Source organism: Aquila chrysaetos, chromosome 19, assembly GCF_900496995.4.
Source record: "Aquila chrysaetos chrysaetos chromosome 19, bAquChr1.4, whole genome shotgun sequence".
Classification (NCBI taxonomy): domain Eukaryota; kingdom Metazoa; phylum Chordata; class Aves; order Accipitriformes; family Accipitridae; genus Aquila; species Aquila chrysaetos.
In genome coordinates, this window is record NC_044022.1 from 24,563,449 (window position 1) to 24,571,775 (window position 8,327).

The following is an 8,327-nucleotide window of genomic DNA, read 5'->3' on the forward strand; positions in this document are numbered from 1 at the left end:
GAATTTTGTGCAAATGGGCAATTTCTCCATTTCCTGTCTTATCCCATAAGGAAATCTTTGTCTTGTGTATGGGAAGGAGGGGAGAGGAAGAGGGTAGATTGCACCTGTGAAGTTATCCTGGTTGAGCAGAGACTGCTTTGTCCCAGTGCGAACACCTTTCGTTTAGTCTTTTTTCTTTGTCGTCTTTTTGTTTGACTGATATTATATCTTTTCACTGAAAAATATCCATTGATATCGGCATCACGGGAGAAGGATATCCTTGAACAGCTGGTGATCCCTTGAGGTCCCCAGCAACATGCCCTAGGAAATCCTTACCTGATCTGAATTGTGTTGGGCTTCAGGCACTTGGCAAAGTATTTCTTGTGAAAGAGCACAATTTGGTTGACTCCAGACCTCTTAGCAGATACAAACATCACTGCTGCAAGGGCTGGGCTGCTCACTCCATTGGAGAGAGAAGGGAGAAGACAAAAAGCTGGGATGGAAAGTTGTGAGAGAAACCTAGACTTACGGGTCAGAGGATGGGAGACAGAAGCAATGAATAATGCTGTTGTCTCCTTTTCTCCCAGAGGTCCATAGAGGAGCTGTAGCCTCCTGGTCTTCTCTCAGCAGCAAAGGTTGTTGAGAAAGTTGTTGGAGATGATGGAAATGCTTGGCTGGTAGTGGCATGCCTGGCTTTCCAGGATCCTGGCAGATATGTAGGCAGCAGGGCCAAAGCTTTTCAAGTACATTGGGCACGCTGCTGCCCGAGGAGGTGCACCTACTGCTCTACATCAAACCCACTGAGACCTCTGAAGCACAATGTACTGCATTCGGCCCAGCTACCGTCAGGTAGCTTGAGGGACATCACATGTGGCTGAAGAGAAACCAGCTAGGTGACAGCAGGTCTGAGTCTGTCCTCACTCTCTTGGGCTTTGACGCTAAAGTGACTGAAAGCCCAGTTGGGTGCCTGGAAGGGCAGTTCTGAATATGTCCCTTTCACCTTCAGCATCATGGGCTGACTCCATCAGCAGCTCATGCAATCCTTCCTACTGACCATTTTTTTGCATAAACACACCCAAATCAATCAACAGGAAGGTAATTTACAGCTTGTCCTGAGTCCCACCTGTAAAATTTAACAGCCACTGTTAGTATTCACAGGTATTGATTGCTCCAAATCCCCAAATTCCCTGGTTTTATCCTGAAAACCATATTGCACTGGCATCCAGACCTGCACTCTGGGATTAATCGCAGACTTTACGAGAACATGCAAATGTGGAAGCAAATATAAATGACCCCCAAGGGCTTTCAGTCTGAGTTCTTCCTGGGACTTGTGCCTCACAAAGGAGAGAGGAAAGCTCTGACTACCCTACACTTCCAGCATGCTGCACTGCTCTGTGTCCTCGCTGCAATCAAATCACTCTGATGGTTGCTTTCCTGCTCCTGGGTCCATTTCTGTGGCTTCTGGGCTTCACAGTAGGGGCAAACTGGTTTCCAAGTGAAAAATTCAACATGTTGCATGAACTGGTACTAAACAACTCCCTGTGCTGTGAAAGCCATCAGGTTGTACTGACAGTGGAAATACTCCTTTGCAAATGGGCTCTCAGGGAAAGTGGAGCATTTGAGGATATCTTTCTCACTTTCTCTCTCTCTTTTTAAATTAGGGTTGTGAGCTGGCACTCAACTCCTGCTGTGAAAAAAATAACACACAAAAAAGAAGTACCAGAACTCAGTTGAGAGCTGCTGCCACTGTTCGTGACCACATGCTGGGATATGTATGTCAGTCCCCTGAATAAACTCTAGGGGCCTAAAAAATAACTTAAAAAAATTAAAATAAAAAATAAAGTTGTAATATTCTTGGAAAGCATTGTATTTGCAGGGTTAGGGTCAGTCTCCAGTGAAGAGGGGAGGGTAAAAGGTATCATGGATTACTAGGGTGCAAAATGTTGTGCCCTGGAGCAGAAAAAGGCAGCCCAAGCTTCTGTCGAAGAGGAAGGCAGTAGCTCCCATCAAATCACCGATCTGTTGTGCTGCTTTGTCTCACCAGCAAGGGCTTCCTAGTGGGGTGTCTTCTTGTGAAGACTTTCTCCTCATAGCTAAGAGGTTTTGGCTTTCCTCTCCATTTTGCTGTGATGTCCCCACACATCATGCAGAGGTGGACCTACAGAGGGGCTGAGGAGACCTTAGTCCACACGTAACCCCCCACCCCCCTCATTCCCTTGGCTGAACTGTGGCTCCAAAGGCACTTATCGTGGAACCAAAACTGGCTTCAGCAGCTCTCACCCTGCCCCTGGTTGCTATTCCCTTTCATGGGCTGCCCCACTCCCTCCTACAGCTTTAAAAAATCCTCTTTTTTTTTTTTTTTGCAAGGTTATTTTTAACTTGGATCAATTCACAGGTTTAGCATAAGACCCCCAGCCTGCTGCACGGGAATGACTCAAAGTGGTAGCACGCAGCCAGCTGGAGAAAGCACATTGGGATGGGGAAGAGGTGGAGAGAGACTAGTTACATCTGCTTTGCCAGCAAACCTACGGCTTGTGTTTTACCACCAGCTGAAGGAACATGGTTGCTGCTAAGAGAAGTTCTTCTCCCCTCCTGGGAGACGCTGGTGAGGAGCAAGGGAGATGAGGAATATGGGAGAGGGAAGGGAAGCAACCCCTTTTCAACAGTAATAAGTTGCAGCACTGGCTTACTGAGCGAGGTCAACCACAGCCCAAAGGTCTTTGCGAAGCTGGCTTTGGAAACAGATGAAGTCCTGATTAGTTATGGCCAGTGGTAACACTCTCAAACACTTTTCAGCCTCTCCTGATGCACCACCCCAAAGGTGGCTTTATCCACCTCGTATTCCCCCAGCACCACCAGGCTGCAGACCAAAGAGAGCCGTAAGAGCCTGTGCTGGGAGATTCCCTTGATTTTGTTAGGGATGCATCATTTATCTCCTTCAGCTTTTTAATTTTATGCTTCTCTTGCTGATATTGAGAGGGATTCAGAATGGAGGTGTCTTTGACATTTTGCATGCGTTTACTTAAATTCAGTTTTCCCATTTCATTTGATTAATTTTGTTTGTGTTTGTTTTATTCAGTTGGTGATGGAGTGTAGGATCATGCATGTCTGAAAGACTCTGTAATTGCATTGCCTGTCTTCTGATAGTGCAATTAATCAGGCATATTAATCATCACCGCTTTCCAATTATTGCCTCCCATGTACATATATAGCTCTGAAAATTCAAGCATAGATCTAAATCTTTACAGACTTATTCCTGTTAATAACAGTTATAGACGTGGTGACTTTCTCCATAACCTCTGGGCAAGGAGTGGCCTTTTGTGGTGAGTTATTTATGCTAGCTTCATTTGATTTGAAGACCTTGGTCATTTACATGGTTTAATTGATGGAAGTTATTTCCCTGAAGCTTGAAGTCTTATATATGATTTATTTCCTGAGAATAACAATCTGTTTGTAGGTGCTCTGGATGGACAGTGGCTTGTGATATTTCTGTTATTGCTTTACTTCCTAATAGTCTACAAAAAGGCTGTTAAAAGTCTTTAAGCTGCTTATTAAGAGGAGTCTTGAGTAATATATGGCTTGACTAATGTATGACCTACATGGATGACAATGCATGGGTGGATTATAAACCTGTCAAAAGGCACTTTGGCTTTTAGTTATGTTCTTTGGCAGGAAATAAATGCCATTCCTCTGTGAGCTCTATTATCTTAAGCATACCCACGCCTCATTTGAAAGGAAGTGTCAAGATTTATTGCCCAGCATTTGGTCATTGTGATACCTGAAGGAGTCTCCTGTTCCTGTGGCTGTAATAGGTGGGAGAAGGGGTTCCTGGAATGAGCCATGTCTACAGAGTAAGGAATTCACCGGGAATTCAGTATTGTGAAACTGAAATTTTGCCAAATATTGTTTAGTGAGAGAGATTTTGGTGTCTTTGACACCTCGAGGCCCTCCACAGTGTTGTCCCAAAGCATGAGAGCTCATAACACTGCCACAACAGACCCAGAATCCACTCTTCCTATGGTGCTGGGTCTTTTAGTCCTGAAACGCAGGGCTGGGGACCACCTGTGTGAGCCTTTGTGCGAAGGCAATTTTTTTGTCTCTGGCTTATGGTCAGGACTGGACTTATTGGATCCTGGACTTGACTGCTGAAAGACCATGGTGTGTTTTCTTTCATAAGGAGGTGATTTGGAACAGGCGAGTTTTCAACCCAGGGAAATTCCAAAGCACTAAGCAACTGACTCCTGGTAGATGAAAGTGGAAATGATTGTAAATAGCTCATTGCACTAATTATGCAAATGATTGCATTTACACTGATAGGAACTCAAGGAGATCACTCAGCTTAGTCTGGACGCACACAGGTGTAACTAGAAAGTGAAGACTAGTCCATCACTTGTCTTGGTTCAGGACCTTTACAGACCTCCAGTAACCCACGGCTGATCACAGATCATGTAGTAAAAGCCGGCCCTCAAGGACAGACACTTGGTTTGAAGCTTTTACAGGGGGGCATGGGCATGGAAAGACCTATATTACAGCTGTCACTGGGGTACAGAAGCTTTTTCCCTCCTTGCTATCCATTTTATTACCAACAGTTCTCATTTCCCTAATTTAATTAGCTAGCGAAAGACCATTTACATTCATTAAATAAATCAGCATTCTGGTTCATTGTGAAGCTAATGATCCAGTCTCTAATTCACATGGTTACAAGGAACTTGATAAACAAAAGTAGCTGCTGCCAGCAAGCGCCTGCCCTGGTGAAACCCGGCTTTGCCAGCTCCATCCATTCAACGCTGGCCACATGGAGAGCCCCGTGCCCTCTGCCCTGTCCCTTTCATACCTGGATGCTGCAGGGTTCAATGGAAGATGTGTGTGGTCCTTGTTCTCTCCCTCTTCCAAGGGCACAGTCAGTCCTTGCTCTGCATAGTACACGCCTGCTTATCCAGAGAGGGTAGGTGGTGTGCAGGGGGCTGCCTGGGAAATCTTACTATTTAGCTCAAAATGAAGTATTTGGTTTTTGCAGCTTTGGAGGCTGTTGGTTTGATCTTGGGTACAGTGAAGGTGGGAGGTCTCAGACAGTTTCCAGGAATTACCTGGAAACCTGTGAATTACCTGCAGTACTGTGTTCAGCACTGGGGCCCCCAACATCAGAAGGACATGGACCTGTTGGAGCGAGTCCAGAGGAGGCCATGAAGGTGATCAGGGGGCTGGAGCACCTCTCCTGTGAAGACAGGCTGAGAGAGTTGGGGTTGTTCAGCCTGGAGAAGAGAAGGCTCCGGGGAGACCTTATAGCAGCTTTCCAGTACCTAAAGGGGTTCTACAGGAAAGATGGGGCGAGACTCTTTAACAGGGAGTGTAGTGATAGGATGAGTGGTAATGTTGTTAAACTGAAAGAGGGCAGGTTTAGATTAGATGTAAGGAAGAAAATCTTTACTGTGAGGGTGGTGAGGCACTGGAACAGGTTGCCCAGAGAGGTTGTAGCTGCCCCATCCCTGGCAGTGTTCAAGGCCAGGTTGGACGGGGCTTTGAGCAACCTGGTCTAGCAGAAGGTGTCCCTGCCCATGGCAGGGGGGTTGGAACGAGATGGTCTTTAAGGTCCCTTCCAACCCAAACCATTCTGTGATTCTATGATTCTAATTGAGAAATATCCACAGTTCAGAATCAGCCACACAAGTGGCTGAAATGAATAGGAAGTGGACAACTAAACACCTTCAGGGTGTAGGATCCAAGGTGGAGGTCCAAGGGTGACAAAAAGGGTGCAGCTGCCCCAGCTGCATGGTGTAGTGTAGAGCATGTGGCTCTTCATGAAGAGGAGGGTGAGGGGACTGTGATCCCGGTGTTGAACGTGTATTGAACGTGGTGTTGAACTTAGAGGTCACACTGGGTGGGGAGTCTCTTAAGGAGATGGGTGTCATATCTCATCACCATGGTAATGCAAGTGGTTCCTCCTGAGAAACTATGAGGATCTGACCAGAGTCTCATCTGTTTTATACCAATAATGGTGGTGTCACTGGAGTCACTCCAAGTTCAGACCAGAATAATCCCAGCTAACAGAGGATTCTGCTTCCATCCCTTGAGGGTAGGCATCCAGAGATGGATGAGCCTAAATGAATCACTTCCTGCTCAAATATTTTTCAGGCACCAGAGAGTCATGCTTTGAAGTCTGAAATCTCAGCTTCATCCATCTGAGATGAAATCCCCCCGGGAGTACCAAGATGTCAGGATGGAATTTGGCTTTCCTGTCACTGCTGGGATGTTCTGCTGACAGCTCTGTAGACCTTGACTGCATTGATCCCCAGCAGCCCTGTTATTCATTTCTTTAAATTCTAGTGAGTGGAGGTATCACTTTGCAGACCAGTCCAGGGCTTTCAAACTCAGCCACATTTCTTAACAGCTTCTTCTAATGGGCTTGTGTCAAACACTTTTGAAATAATCTAGCCAGCAGGGCCCAAGTTTATCTGCCTGTCATGGTTTTCTAACTGAGGTATCTGAGCTGGGACCCTTTCCTGACTGATATAAACTACTTCAGCCTTCAGAGAGGGATTGAACTGAGTTATTCAGGACTATAACCTTGGGCCTTTACTGTAGTTTGGTCACTCTCTCTCGAAAGGCAAATAGTTTCTTAATGAATTCCAAATGATGAACTACACAACAGAAATCTGACAAAAACATAAGTTTAACTGCAGCATTGTTCCAAACCATGAAAATCTATTATCTTTTTCATATTTCTAAACCAATACCCCTGCTGTTTCCTGAAAGTCTCTCCTTTTTTTGCCCATCATTAAAAACAAAGCCTATCTACATTTGTGCACAGAATAATTGGAAAGGAGAGTTAAACTGAAAGGTAATGTAATAGCTTTCTAAGCACTCACAGGAAACAAAGATTTGTGGAAAAGTACAATATTGGAATAGAAATGACTTTTGTTTTTGGAAGCCACTAGTCAAAGTGTCCAAGGCTGCTGTTCTAGTGGGTGGAAAGAGAAAGGCACTTGTGCAGATTGATTCAAACTACCCTAATGTATGTGTCCCAAGTGCATTGGTTGAATTACCCTCTAGAAATCTCTTTCCCTTGCCTATAGAGAGAATACTTAGACTAAATGCTGATCTTTTTTAAACGTGTAGCCTTAGGTGATATGAATCATACCCTGGCATCTATTCAAATAACCAACAGAGATTGCAGAAAACAAGGAGAAATCTCCAGGTGGATTAGCCAAGCAACTGCCTATTAGTCCTGCAGGCACAGAAAGACAAAATCCTTCCCCAGGAACCTTTCTGCTGTCTACTTCAGGACCTGAGTTTGTATGCTCAGGTCATGAGCACAGTCACCTAAGGTATAGCCAATGAGAGAAAAAGAGAGACCTCTTCAGAGGGCAATTCAGAGCAGGAACATGAGCTGGCTTGACAATAGGTGTATTGAATAGAGCTGTCATGATAGGCATTAATCTTAGCTTGTTAGGATGGGAGCAGTGTCTTCCTTCACGTCCGCCCACCACCACGAATGTCAGGGCTGCTGCCGAAACCAGCCAGGAATCTTGAACAAGCAACAGCATCCCCTGAGCAAAGGTGTAATCACCTTTCAGTAATAAAGCCCAGCGTTAGTACTTTTTTGTAGCTTCAGCTTCAAAATCAATTTGGGTTGAAAAGAGAAGGCAAAGGAAAATGATGGTGCCAAAACAGACTAAAAACAATGAAGGCATTTTTTAGTTAAAAGATGTTAAAACATGAACCCTGAAATGAAATTTGGTATGTTTTTGCCCAGTATGCCTTTGTTTTCTCTCCCCATGATATTGCATCACAGCAAGGCGTACTCCTTGGGGTTTAATGGGAACAATGCGTTTCTTTTTCTGAGATGGCAGGGAAAGATATTAGGTTATTCTTACTTATTTGGATAAACGCTTACGTTTTGTGAAGGACCTCCCAGTAAGTGCATGGATACTGCTGTTGCTTAACACAATGAACTGGACCTGGAAGCAAAATTATTTGGGTTTGAAATAGTGGTAGTGGTGCAGCTGAAGCAAAGTCTGAAAAACAAATTACAGCTGGTGATAAGGTGTGATAAAGGCTGGAGGAGGTTTCTCTCCTCCTAAGAAAGGCAAAAACCCTCTGCTGGCACCTTTAGCTATGCCTAAACATGCAAGATAGCTTGGGACACCCACTAGACAACCAGCTTGTCTGGGTGGCCTTCTGGTAAAGTGGAAGGGTGTTACGTGTTTTCCCTTTCTCTGTATTTGTGTGTATTAATTAGGGAGGTCTTGACTGCAAAACACACCCTCATGGTAAGATCATAAGGTGGCACACGGTTCCTCTAATAGATGCACAGCAGTCTCTCCCTTGCCATGCTAAGCCTCCCTCCC